A 15,159-nucleotide genomic window follows, 5' to 3' on the forward strand; every position below is an offset into this window, starting at 1 on the left:
AGTAATTGGGTCGTGTAGGATTTGAGGGTGGGAATTAAAAGTTTCTGCAGAAGCGATAGAATGATGTAACACTTTCCAGGCTACTGGATAGCACAGAGGTACAATCAAGTGCTTATGGAATCTCATTTGCTCTATGGTTATGGTACCCCGGTGCCAAATTAAGATGTGTATCTCAGTATCATAGTAAGGCAGTATTTTAGGTTGCTCTTGAGTTTTGCTATATGGAATTGGTCCAGGGTCTTCTCACCTTGTCTCCTGTTGCTCCACCATCCTTAGTGTGTTATCCTTAAACACAGCATCTGAAATGATATACCTGCATGTCCACATTCCAGCTGTCCAGAAGTGAAAAAAAGAAAGGGGGCATATATGCCCCTCCCTTTTAAATGATTAACTTCGTTGCTGCTGACTTAACTTAGCTGATATCTCATTATACAGAACTTAGTCATATGGCTGCATCTGGCATCAAAGGGGACCGGCAAAGGCAGGCTTTATTCTGGGTGTCCATGAGCCAACTCAAAATATGGAGGTTCTCTTACAATGAAAATGAAGGCAAGAATGATTATTTAGAATAATTTGTACTTCTGAAATGTGTACCCATATTTTAAAGACAATCCAGCTTAATTTCTATTCTACTTAAAGTCCATAAATTTGGTTTGCTAATGATAACCTACGGATTTTCAGTTGAATTAAATTCAATGTTTATTGTTATGGAAACTTTCACATCACTTGGGCCCCTTACAATTCCCTTGCCCAGAGGCCACACAGTGGCATCATGGGTTAGTTTTACTGCTGAGCAGACATCATGTTTTCATTGCTCTGTGGAACAAATCCTTTCCTTACCTTCTCCTTCCTTCCATGGAGTTTTCATGCTCATTGTGTTCTAGTTTCTCAGCCTTGGCTCTATTAATATTTTGGGTACAACGACTCTTTGTTATCAGGGGATGTTTAGCAGCATTCCTGGCCTCTACGCAGTAGATGCCACTAGCAACCCCTCCTTATAGTTGTAACAATTAAAAGTGTCCCTCAACATTGCCAGATGACCCCTGGGGAACCTTCTTTTTGAGAAGAATTCTCTCTTTAGAGGCTTTAAGCTGTGTTATTTTGCTTCCATTTGTTACAGTAGAATGAATATACTTGAGAAGGGAAAGGCAATTTATTAAATTTTCAACGATTACCTGTAAATCAGAAATCTGATATTTTTTGTGCTATCTGTAAGTATAGTTAAAATTTTTATTCTATGTATTATTAATCTAAAATATTAGTATTTTCCTAGGAATATATAACTATAATTATAATATTATAATATGCAGTTATAATCATGCATACAGTAAATGGGACCTAATTAAACTTAAAAGCTTGTGCACAGCAAAGGAAACCATAAACAAGACAAAAAGACAACCCACAGAATGGGAGAAAATATTTGCAAATGAAGCAAGGGACAAAGGATTAATCTCCAAAATATACAGACAGCTCATGCAGCTCAATATCAAAAAAACAAACAACCCAATCCAAGAATGGGCAGAAGACCTAAATAGACATTTCACAAAAGAAGACATACAGATGGCCAAGAGGCACATGAAAAGATGCTCAGCATCAACTAATTATTAGAGAAATGCAAATCAAAACTACAATGAGGTATCACCTCACACCGGGCAGAATGGCCATCATCAGAAAGTCTACAAACAAGTGCTGGAGAGGGTGTGGAGAAAAGGGAACTGTTGCACTGTTGCACTGCTGGTGGGAATGTAAATTGATACAGCCACTATGGAGAACAGTATGGAGGTTCCTTGAAAAACTAAAAATAGAACTACCATACGACCCAGCAATACCACTACTGGGCATATACCCCTGAGAAAACTATAATTCAAAAAGAGACATGTACCCCAATATTCATTGAAGCACTATTTATAAGAGCTAGGACATGGAAATAACCTAAATGTCCATCGACAGATGAATGGATAAAGAAGATATGGTATATATATATTATGAAATATTACATAAAAGAAGTGAAATTGGGTCATTTGTAGAGATATGGATGGACCTAGAGTCTGTCATACAGTGTATAAGTCAGAAAGAGAAAAACAGATATCGTATATTAATACATATATGTGGAATCTAGAAAAATGGTACAGATGAACCTATTTTCAGGGCAGGAATAGAAATGCAGATGTATAGAACAGATGTGTGGACACGGGGGACAAGGGGAGGGTGGGATGAACTGGGAGATTAGGTTTGACATAAATACACTACCATGTGTAAAGTAGATAGCTAGTGGGAACCTGCTGTGTAGCACAGGGACCTTGGTGCTCTGTGATGACTTGGAGGGGTGGGATGGGGGCGGGAGGGAGGTCCAAGAGGGAGGGGATATATGTGTACATGTAGCTGATTCACTTCATTGTACAGCAGAAATTAACACAACATTGTAAAGCAATTATACTCCAATAAAAAAATAACAAAACAAAAACCTATTGATTGTAGTTCATATGACTGTGAAAAACGGTCTCCAGATGTATCTGAATCCTCTGAACTGGATCTTCATTATGTTAAAATACTAAGGTTAAAACAAAAAGTAGTTACCTTTACTAAGGCATTAGTTAATCAAGGTGATGGTTTTTCTAGAAAATAACAAAATTAGAAATGTTTCAAATCCTATAAAAAACAAGGTGTAGGATATATATATAGATATAGATAGATATAGATAGATATATAGATATAGATATAGATAGATATAGATAGATATAGATATAGATCTGACTGGAAATTTACTTTCATGTGGATATTCTGTCATAGTAATCGGGAAACCTTTTCCATGTAAGGACAATTTATTTTATTTTTTAATATTTTGTAAGGACAATTTAGAACAATGGAGAAAATGTTACTTGAAGGTTATACTTTTTCTTCTCTTGGCAAAATATTACGTCTTAAATTATAATACCATACATTTTCAATAAATGTGCCAAATACATTTCAGTTGCAATGACTAGCATTGTTGAGAAATTCTGATTAGCTGATTAAAATTATCCTCAGCTCTCCATCTATTCAAAATTGAAAATTGAGAGTCAATGTAGAGCCAGAGCAAAACAACAATGAAAATTACGATTTGAATTTCAGTGTTGGTGACAAAATCCAACATTCGCCTCTAGTGCAGTCTGGCTCCAGGATTACTGGTTTCTCATCACTGATAAAGACATCACCTGTCATCTTCCTTCCTAGAAAGAGCTGGGTGTCTAACGGGAGAAGGAGTTTCAGGAAGCTGACCTGATGAGTGAGTTTTGATTCGGTTTGATTACAGAGTGCGTTAATGGTTCAGGTTTATCAGCCTCAGGCTAACCGAACAGTGACTGAAGACTAAATGATGGTATCAGCACATTTTAAAAAAGCACAGCTGTTTATAGAAATGAACAGAGATTTCCTCAGTGCTTCTCAGTTATTAGCAGAATTTTGCTGAAAGTTTACATATTCTATTGCAATTGTTATCTTTCAAAGTGCACTTGCAATATTTTACCTAAGAAGTATACTTGTCTACATTTAATTACAATAATATCTTTATTTTTAGTGATGGTGTCTCAATGGACCAGTCTCCTACCCACACAAACAATTTAGCTATTTAACATTGTTGATCAGCAAATTTAATAACCATGTAGGAATTTCAAGATCTAGAGAGAGAGCATATAAATAGCACATTTACTATCCCCTTATGAGGAAAGTCCTAGATTATTCTACTGTGTTTTAGAGGTAACAAAATGTCCCCCCAGATTCTGATATAAATGATTCTACTCCTCTTTAAAACAATATATTGAATTTGTCTCTTCTTCTAAGCCTATTTCAAAAAAATCGCTTTTTTCTAAAGAACTTTCTAATTTTTTTCTTTAAAAATTAAGTATAAAATGTTTCAGATATTAAAAAAAGCTATAAAGAGGAATATAACATCCTGCATCCACCACTCAGCTTAAGGAAAAAAAACATTACAGAACTCTTAAAGTTGATGACGATTGGGGTGTGCTTGATAGGTGTCTTGAACCAGATTTCTTAGGAAAGAATTTCAAAGGAGGTACCAAAGAGTTTGCCAGGATCCAGCAAGGTCAGCCTTCCTCTGGGAAGAGACATGGGGGCAGCAGTGTGTGGGGCCTGATTCTGCCTGTCTCTGACGCTCCCCTGACGGATGCACCCTCCATCAGGACCTGCACCCACTGCCCCCAACACCCCAGTGCCATAGAGGGCACCTGGAGAGCTCCACCTGCCTCCTTTTTGCCTTCCTGAGAATCCCTATACTCCACCCACCTGCAGCAGGCCCCTGACCAGGCTCCGAACCAGACCCACTGGCTTCCCCATGATGTTCAAAGAGAACATTTCCTGTTGGAGGGGTTTGGTGAAGGGGCCAGAAAAAAAAAAAGAATTAAAAACCAGGTGAAGGGACTTCCCTGGTGGCGCAGTGGTTAAGAATCCGCCTGCCAATGCAGGGGACACGGGTTCGATCCCTGGTCCTGGAAGATCCCACATGCCACGGAGCAACTAAGCCCGTGCACCACCACTACTGAGCCTGCACTCTAGAGCCCACGAGCCACAACTACTGAAGCCTGTGCGCCCTAGAGCCTGCGCGCTGCAGCTACTGAGTCCATGCGCCACAACTACTGAAGCCCGTGTGCTGTAGGGCCTGCATGCGTGCTGCAACTACTGAGCCCACGTGCTGCAACTACTGAGCCTGCATGCTGCAACTACTGAAGCCCTCATGCCTAGAACCTGTGCTCCGCAACAAGAGAAGCTACTGCAATGAGAAGCCCGTGCACCGCAGCGAAGAGTAGCCCCCGCTCACTGCAACTAGTGAAAGCCTGCACGCAGCAACAAAGACCCGACGCAGCCAGAAACAAACAAACAAAAAAAAACAGGTGGGAACAATGACCTGACAGACTCTGATGATGGGTGGGACTTCACTTGATGAGTTGGAAGATTTTTTGACTTGGGTCTATAGTAACTTTGCATGGCATGTAAACTGGTTTGCTGAGGCTCAGATAGTAGGTGTCCTCTAATCAATCATATATTGTACAGTATAGTTCTCTCAATTGCAATTGCTGTTATCAATCTGGTTGACACCAAACCTTTTCTAGTCCTTAATTCCTCCTTTCCACTAAATATCTTGGTACTACTGCATATATACATATACATAATATATATTGCATATATATACTTTTGCACATATATAATACATCTGCATATATATAATACTTCTGTCTATATTTTATTAATTTGAAATGAAAAAATCATTGACTTTTTGTTTTTACAAAATCGCTGTCCTCCCCTCCTGCCTCTGAGACTGACTGAGGCCCTTCTTTTAAGCCCTTTGTCTGGACTCCCCTTACCCCCTGGTTTTTCCTCTTTGCCTAGTGACTTGATTCAGATCTGTGTTCCTGATGGCATATTCACCTCACTTGACGCCTTATCTCTGAGTCCTCACCTCCAGGGAGAACTCTGATTTTGACTAATTATTGATTATTTGGCTGTTTAGTTGGGTGTTCTGGGTTCCAGCATTCATCCCACACTGTACTCCACCCCTGCTTAGAGGCTCATTAAGGAGGGTCTGAACTTAACTCTTGAAGCAAAAAAAGAGAGTCTTACTGTTAGGTCTGAGAGCAAAGACCTGGATCTGGTGGAGTTACTTAAAGTAACTTTTCTTGCTTGCAAATTTATTTACCATTGAACAGAAGGAGATTGTAGGTACCATCTGGTCTTAACACATTATTTAACAGATGGGGAAAATATTGTTCTGGGAGGGCCACATTTTTGCACGAATTCACATGGCTAAGTTAGTGGTAGACTCAGCCTGTGTGCTCAGTTCTGTTGTAACATTCCAATCTGCCTGCACTTCATCCTTCTGGTTTTGATTCAAACTCAAGTGAAAATATGTCTATTCTGAATTGTGAGGGCAGCCATTTATTTTGCTCCTTCTTCAAGCTTCCTTTAGCCAAAGCCTAGACTACAGTGTGGTACAAGGTGACATTGGGTGACCATTGGTGCCCCTTGTTTCCCTGGTTTTGTTGCTCAACGTCTTGTTCTTCTTGGTTTTCTGGGAACTGCCATCTGAGACTCCCAAACTGAGGTGTCCCTCCCAAGACTGGGGATCATATTTTCTACAGTGAGACACACTCCATTCCTTTCAAAGATATAAGATGTGTGCTCACCCCTACTTTTCCACTGACCTCAGCCATGAAAGCCTGAGTGACAATGAGCTTATCAGTAATCACAGATTTTAAAACTGAGCAAGTGTCAGGAATTGCACCAAGTACCTTAAATACTTTATTATCTTATTTAATCCTTACAATTATCCTTTGATATAGGTATACTCTTATGAAGACATAGAGGCTAGGACAAAAATTGCCAGATATTAGCCTGTTTATAAGTCAGAGATAAAATTTAACCCTGAATCTTTAGACTCCAAAGCTCTTAATCACTACGCTACACTGCTTCTGATAAAGACTAATATGAAAAATAAAATTACATCCTCTTTTTAATTCTTTCCCTAAAGACTACTTTAGTGTTATTATATTATTCACCACTTTAGGGATTAAAAAACTCTAAAGACTGAGAGGAGTTAAGAAACTTGCTTTAGATCTCAGGCATTTTGGATTTAAACTCAAATTTGACTCCAGAGATTGCATTCTTTATCTGTCCTGTTGCCTATTCAATAATACCAATCTACAACATTTGCTGCATCAATGCCACCATCATCATCATTATTATCATCATCATTATTGATTATCTCCCGGACTCTTACATAACATTTACTATATGACAAGCTGTGCTCTAACTACTTTGTACCTATTATGTTTGCTTCATAAAAATCCTGTTTTCCCATCATCCTGATTATACAGCTGAGGACTCACAGGGTCAGGGACTTTAATTAAGTTGCCCAAGCTCACACAGCAGTGTAGCTCCGGCATCTGGCATCTCACTTCAGTCCTGCATTTGCACAGTGCTTCATAAGTTGCAAAGCTATTTTTTTGTACTAATCCTTATATTAGTCCTATAAGTCAAGTGTCTTTATCTCCAGCATCTTACAGATAAGAAAATAGATACTCAGAAAGGATAAGCAATTCTCCAAGTGAAAATAGCCAACAGGAACTGAACTCCAACAAGGGCAGTCTCAGCCAGAATTTCATGCTGACAAATAGTAATCTAAATTGAATCATTAGCCAGAGAACGTGTGCGGATCAATACTTAGCCCCATTACAACACACACTGCTGGAAGGCTCTGAAGGAACATATTAATGGGACTTTCAGGTATAGTCAGAATCCAGGTTTAAATCAGTCTTTTAGTGTTTATCAGATATAAACAGCCCCTTGCATGTGTCTTGATTTCACGTGGGTAGAGGTAAATGTTTAACAAATTTCCATTGACTCCCTAAAAAAAAATTATTATTTTTTTTTAACTTGAGAAGTCCAGATGTAAGAGTATCTGAGAAGTTGGTGGACATTTTTTCTTCTACTGTTAGGCGAAGTTTAAGAGCAATCCTTTCCTGGAATGGAGACTTAGAAATTAAACCCAAATTTATTATTAAAAGACTCTCTTCTAGGGCTTTCCTGGTGGCACAGTGGTTAAGAATCCTCCTGTCAATGCACGGGACATGGGTTCGATCCCTGGTCCAGGAAGATCCCACATGCCATGGAGCAACTAACCCCGTGCACTACAACTACTGAGCCTGCACTCTAGAGCCCGCGAGCCACAACTACTGAAGCCTGCACACCACAACTACTGAAGTCCATGCACCTAGAACCCGTGCTCTGCAACAAGAGAAGCCACCGCAATGAGAAGCACGTGCACTGCAACGAAGCATAGCCCCTGCTCAACTCAACTAGAGAAAAGCCTGCATGTAGCAATGAAGACCAAAAGCAGCCAAAAGAATAAATAAATAAAATAAATAAATTTATAAAAAAAGACTCTCAGGCTTCCCTGGTGGCGTAGTGGTTGAGAGTCTGCATGCCGATGCAGGGGATGCGGGTTCGTGCCCCGGTCCGGGAACATCCCACATGCCATGGAGCGGCTGGGCCCGTGAGCCATGGCTGCTGAGCCTGCGCGTCCGGAGCCTGTGCTCCGCAACGGGAGAGGCCACAACAGTGAGAGGCCCAACGTACCACAAAAAAAAAAAAAAAAAAAAAAAAAAAAGACTCTCTTCTATAATTGATATGATATTGATGATTATATATTTTTCTGATAAATTATACTTCCAGTAAAATAAAACAAAGGATTAATGATCTTTGTTTTCTTTGAAATGTTTGGTTTTATCTTGGTATTTTCATTTATATTCCTGACAGATGAAACACAGTTTGTTTGTTTTTTTTAATTGAAGCATAGTTGATTTACAGTGTTGTGTTAGTTTCAGGTGTACAGAAAAATGATTCCATTATAGATACATATATATGTATATATATATTTTTATATATATATATATATATTCTTCTTCAGATTCTTTTCCATTATAAATTATTGCAAGATATTGAATATAGTTCCCTGTGGGATACAGTAGGTCTTTGTTGTTTATCTATTTTATGTATGGTAGTGTGTATATGTTAATCCCAAACTCCTAATTTATCCCTTACCTCCCCCTTTCCCTTTTGGTAACCATAAATTTATTTTCCATGTCTATTTCTGTTTTGTAAGATTCCACATATAAGTGATATCCTATGATATTTGTCTGACTTATTTCACTTAATATGATAATCTCTAGGTCCATCCATGTTGCTGCAAATGGCATTATTTCATTCTTTTTTATGGCTGAGTAGTATTCCTGTGTGTGTGTGTGTGTGTGTGTGTGTGTGTGTGTGTATGCCACATCTTCTTTATCCGTTCATCTATTGATGGGCATTTAGGTTGCTTCCATGTCTTGGCTATTGTGAACAGTGCTGCTATGAACATTGGTGTGCATGTCTCTTTTCGAATTAGAGTTTTTGTCTTTTCCAGATATAAGCCCAGGAGTGGGATTGCTGGATCATATGGTAACTCTATTTTTGTTTTTTTTAAGGAATCTCCATACAGTTTTCCATAGTGGCTGTACCAATTTACATTCCCACCAACATCGTAGGAGGGTTCCCTTGTCTCTACACCATTCCCAGCATTTATTATTTGTAGACTTTTTGATGATGGCCATTCTGACTGGTGTGAGGTGATACCTCATGGTAGTTTCGATATGCATTTCTCTAATAATTAGCGAAGTGAAGCATCTTTTCATGTGCCTATTTGCCATTTCTATGTCTTCTTTGGAGAAATGTCTGTTTAGGTCTTGTGACCATTTCTGATTGGTTCATTTGTTTGTTTGTTTTTGATATTGAGCTGTACGAGCTATTTGTATATTTTGGAAATTAGGCTCTTGTCGGCCACGTCGTTATGTAAAAACATGTAAAAATAGTACGTTGCCACCAAAATTCAGAAAAGTCCTACCAAGCAATATGCTACTGATTTGGTGAGCATGGGGGCAAGGGGTAAACGATGAAGCAACTCGCTTTTCACTTTAAAGTGTTAACCTACGTTCATTTCCCCAACCTCCAGAGGACAGTGTCCAAAGAGCTTTCCATGGGTGGTGCTCTTTCCCTCATGCACTGTGTGATGTAGGGCTTTTCCTCTGGTCCTCCCAAGGGAAGCAGTCATGGGATGCGTGAGAAATTCACATATGACAAATCCAGTGCAACATTTTTTTTAATATATAAATTTATTTATTTATTTATGGCTGTGTTGGACCTTCGTTACTGCGTGCAGGCGTTCTCTAGTTGCAGCGAGCGGGGGCTGCTCATCGTTGCGGTGCGCTGGCTTTTCACTGCAGTGGCTTCTCTTGTTTCAGGGCACTGGCTCTAGGCGCGTGGGCTTCAGTAGTTGTGGCTCGTGGGCTCTAGAGCGCAGGCCCAATAGTTGTGCCTCACAGGCTTAGTTGCTCTGCGACATGTGGGATCTTCCCGGACCAGAGCTCGGACCTGCCTCCCCTTCATTGGCAGGCGGATTCTTAATCACTGCACCACCAGGGAAGCCCCAGTGCAACATATTTATTCCTAACCTTGGAATTTTATTTTTTAAAATATTATATCAAAGAAGTTGTGTCATTATAGCTCCACTAAACATAATCCACCACCGTCCAGGTTTTATGCAATCAAAGGAGTAAATTTTGAGAGCTACTCCAAGTCCTGCAAGCTAGCATGTTGAATCCAGAACTTTGAGCAGGTGTCCCCATACCATTAAATTTGGTCCAATCCAATGTTATAATCCTTCTCTCTAGACCAGCACCCTCAGATTATATTCTCACATGTATTTCTTATCCTTCTTTCAATATTATCTGGCTGTTTAATCTTACTTTTTGAGAATCAGTCATTGGAAAATAGCTTGAAATATCGATAATAACACCTTCTGGTATTACTCATAATTGAAGACACACAAAAACTTAACAGGTCAGCTCAACTAATTCACACCTGACATAATGTCACACCTGACCCTGACACTAAATGTGTTGCTGTTTTTGAAAAGATTTTAAATTATTGGGACAAATCCATATGCTAAAATGATCAGTGAAAAAGAAGATACTATATGTGTATGTGTGTATAATGTGGTTGTAATTCAACAGATGTATGACAAAAAGACAGAAGCTTTCTAATTCCTGTAGCATGAAAACATACTTAATTCTGAACTTTCACACATTTATTTCTCAAATTCATACAGAACAAAACAAAGAGTAAACTAAACAAAAATTCCCACAGCAAACATCTGTTGTGTAATGCAGAAATGAAGATGCATATAAACTCCAACTTACATGTAAACAAGGATGAAGAAACAAGGTGAAATCAGTATTTTTAATACCATATATGCTAGAAAAATTTAAAATTTGACCACACTAAGTGTTAGTACTTATGAAAAAGTGGGAATACAACTATGGGAGTGAGCATTCATATGACCTTGGATACAATTTTGGGAATATATGGTATAATGAAAAAAACATACACTTGATGATCCAGGAATTTCACTCTTAATTATACATCTAGAGACATTTTAATGAATGTTCCCAAAAAGGCATATACTAGAATATTCATAGCATCATTGTTTATGATAGTAAAAAAAAATGGAACCAAACTCAATTTCTATAAATTATTAATAGATTAAAAATTGTGATGTATTCAATCAATGAAATGCTATAATATATTAAAAACAAATAAAATGGAGTTACAATTGTCAGTGTAGATGAAGCTTACAAATGTAATCTGGCCAAAAAAAGTACCCCATATTGTGAAAACATAAAGTATAATAGGTTTCATATAAAATTTAAAGCATGCAGGGCTTCCCTGGCGGTGCAGTGGTTGAGAGTCCACCTGCCGATGCAGGGGTCACGGGTTCGTGCCCCGGTCCGGGAAGATCCCACATGCCGCGGAGTGGCTGGGCCCGTGAGCCATGGCCGCTGAGCCTGCGCGTCCGGAGCCTGTGCTCCGCAACGGGAGAGGCCACAACAGTGAGAGGCCCGCGTACCGCAAAAAAAAAAAAAGCCAGTTATATATACATTGCTATATTTAAAATAGATAACCAACAAGGACCTACTGTATAGCACAAGGAACTCCACTCAATATTCTATAATAACCTAAATGGGAAAAGAATTTGAAAAAGATTAGGTACCTGTATATGTATAACTGAATCACTTTGCTGTATACCTGAAACTAACACAATGTTGTTAATCAACTATACTTCAGTATAAAGTAAAATTAAAATGCCAGTTATGAGTCAGCCTACTAACTGAAGTCATTATGAAGTAGTTTCTCAGATCAGTTAAGAATAAGGAAAGACACATTAGTTGTCTTTAAAAAATTGAAAATTTCTACAAGCCTTTAGTCCCTCATATGAAGTGCTTGGGTGAGGTGTGCTTTATAAATGAGATTTTCTTTTAATTCTATAAAAGTAATACAATACATATGCTGTGTATTACACAAGACATGCAGCAGGATTGTGGTGGTAATCTGCAATAGACTTTCATATTTTTATAATTAAACATATAAATAATCATGTTAAATTTATTAAAGGCTAAAAGTAGCTTTATTAGTTCGAATTAATTTTTGCTGCCAAGTAAATTTGTGCTAAAAGTACAAATAATTTTTGGTCTTCGAAGCCTTTTGGATTTTGGAATTATACATCAGGGATCACAGACCCATATTCTGAAGAAAAAAATGGTTTCATTTTGGGTGTCTCCAGATACAGCAGGTCCAGAATGTAAATCAGCTGAAGGAACGAGAAAATGTTGGGGTTAATAGAAAAAAGAATTTTCAAACAGTTAAGGTCCCCCTAAAATGAACTACTAGTCCCTAGAAAAGTCATGAATTCCCAGTCACTGTGATCAAACAGAGATGAATTATGTAATTGCCCTTTATTCTGTAGAACCTGATAGACTTACCATTACGGAACCAATTTCCAGACATACAAAAAACACATATCTTTAAATAAATAAAAAAAGACCCTTCCCTTTGCTTAAATAAAATATTACATTTTAAACACATTTGAAAGTTAAAATCAAAGCCAAACATTCAATAAACAAAGAATAGAGTGTAAGCAGGGTTCTTGTCTGACTCAGCCAATGCTGTGCGGCTATCATGGCTTGATACATGCCACGGGAATGTTAGGTGCTCAATAAACAGTGGGGAATAAATTAATGAAAGACCATGTTCTGTCAGTATAAACATATTTAAAATTTGTAAGTACACTTTAAATTTGTAATTAGGAAATTCAATAATATGCATCAAAACATGTTTTTCCTCCTGAAGTTTCTATTTTAAGTATGGCTATTTATTGTAATCCCATTGTGTTACTGAAATACTTTTTAATTACTTTTTATTTAGTGAAGGAACATCTGCTGTTGGAATTGGTTCAGCTTTGTAAAAAATATAATAAAGAACACTCTGATAGTGTTATGATAACCATATATAAAATACAATTACAGAATGCTGCAGTATTTATTTTTTATTTTTATTTTTTTAAATTTTACTTTTAATAATTACTTTTAATAATTCATCGAATCTCTTTATTAGATGAATGAAAAATAACTTTTTTCCCCCAAGACTGGCCAGCTACCAAAGAATTCTCTCAACTACCTGTTAGCCAACAAAATCTTCAGATTTCTTTTTGACTGTAAATCCTGCTCAAGACAAAGATCTTATTTATTTATTTATTATTATTTTTAACATCTTTATTGGAGTATAATTGCTTTACAATGTTGTGTTAAGTTTCTCCTGTACAGCAAAGTGAATCAGCTATGTGTATACATATATCCCCATATCCCCTCCCTCTTGTGTCTCCCTCCACCCTCCCTATCCCACCCCTCTAGGTGGTCACAAAGCACTGATATGATCTCCCTGTGCTATGCGGCTGCTTCCCACTAGCTATCTATTTTACATTTGGTAGTGTATACATGTCACTACCATTCTCTCACTTCGTCCCAGCTTACCCTTCCCCTTATCTGTGTCCTCAAGTCCATTCTCTACGTCTACGTCTTTATTCCTGTCCTGCCTCTAGGTTCTTCAGAACCTTTTTTTTTTTTTCAGATTCCATATACATATGTTAGCATATGGTATTTGTTTTTCTCTTTCTGACTTACTTCACTCGTATGACAGACTCTAGGTCCATCCACCTCACTACAAATAGTTCAATTTCATTTCTTTTTATGGCTGAGTAATATTCCATCGTATACATGTGCCACATCTTCTTTATCCATTCATCTGTTGATGGACACTTAGGTTGCTTCCATGTCTCAGCTATTGTAAATAGAGCTTCAGTGAACATTGTGGTACATGACTCTTTTTGAAATATGGTTTTCTCTGGGTATATGCCCAGTAGTGGAATTGCTGGGTCGTATGGTAATTCTATTTTTAGTTTTTTAAGGAACCTCCATACTGTTCTCCATAATGACTGTATATTCCCACCAACAGTGCAAGAGGGTTCCCTTTTCTCCACACCCTCTCCAGCATTTGTTGTTTGTAGATTTTTTGATGTTGGCCATTCTGACTGGTGTGAGACTGGTGGCCATTCTGACTGGTGATACCTCACTGTAGTTTTGATTTGCATTTCTCTAGTGATTAGTGATGTTGAGCATCTTTTCATGTGTTTGTTGGCAATCTGTATATCTTCTTTGGAGAAATGTCTATTTAGGTCTTGTGCCCATTGTTGGATTGGGTTGTTTGTTTTTTTGATATTAAGCTTCATGAGCAGCTTGTATATTTTGGAGATTAATCGTTAAGAAAAAGATCTTTCATAAGAGATTGTGACAAGACAATGAAAGATACCCATGCCCTCTGTTCATTAGAACAATCCAGGTATGTTCAGTTTTTTATTTTTTCTGTTGACCTTCAGGTTGAAGTACTCACAAGAATTGTCAATAATACATGCTGAAGTATTGTTCTTTGCCAAATAAAGAAAATTCTGATTTTCACATGGTAAATTTAGCCACAGAGCAATGTGTTGTTTAATTTTGTTGCTATTTTTAAAAATTTAATATTTTCTTCCAAAATATAGAAGAAGACTTGTGACTGAGTCTTCCGTTGCGGAGCACAGGCTCCGGACGCGCAGGCTCAGCGGCCATGGCTCACGGGCCCAGCCGCTCCGCGGCATGTGGGATGTTCCCGGACCGGGGCACGAACCCGTGTCCCCTGCATCGGCAGGCGGACTCTCAACCACTGCGCCACCAGGGAAGCCCGGGAAGCCCTGTGGCTGAGTCTTTTGATTGCTAGGTCAATTAGAGATTGTGAGCAGGAGACTCAGTGCTGGAATAAAGTTTCCCTCTTTATACTATTGATAAAATGGGTGGGTGCTGTCAAAAATGATGAAGTTTTACTTATACCATGACTATGTTGCTCCAGTACCAAATTGAAATAAATGTCTCTGCAAAATAAAAATATAGTAATATTTTAAAGCAAATTAAGTAAAATTTATACCACATGTTTGATAATTATATCATTCTGATCTTCAAATAAATCACTTTATTAGAAGGGCATGCTTAATATTATTGATACCTTCAACCTATGCCTGTCCCTTGAAGCCCATGGCCATAACAATGACATCACTGGTTTTGTTTCAACAGGAGTAAAAGTAAGTCATCATGTTTTTACTCCTTTTGAGGACAAATCCCTTCCCAGCTTTTCAATTATTTGGCAGTTTTT

This window comes from Delphinus delphis, chromosome 13 (assembly GCF_949987515.2).
Source record: "Delphinus delphis chromosome 13, mDelDel1.2, whole genome shotgun sequence".
Classification (NCBI taxonomy): domain Eukaryota; kingdom Metazoa; phylum Chordata; class Mammalia; order Artiodactyla; family Delphinidae; genus Delphinus; species Delphinus delphis.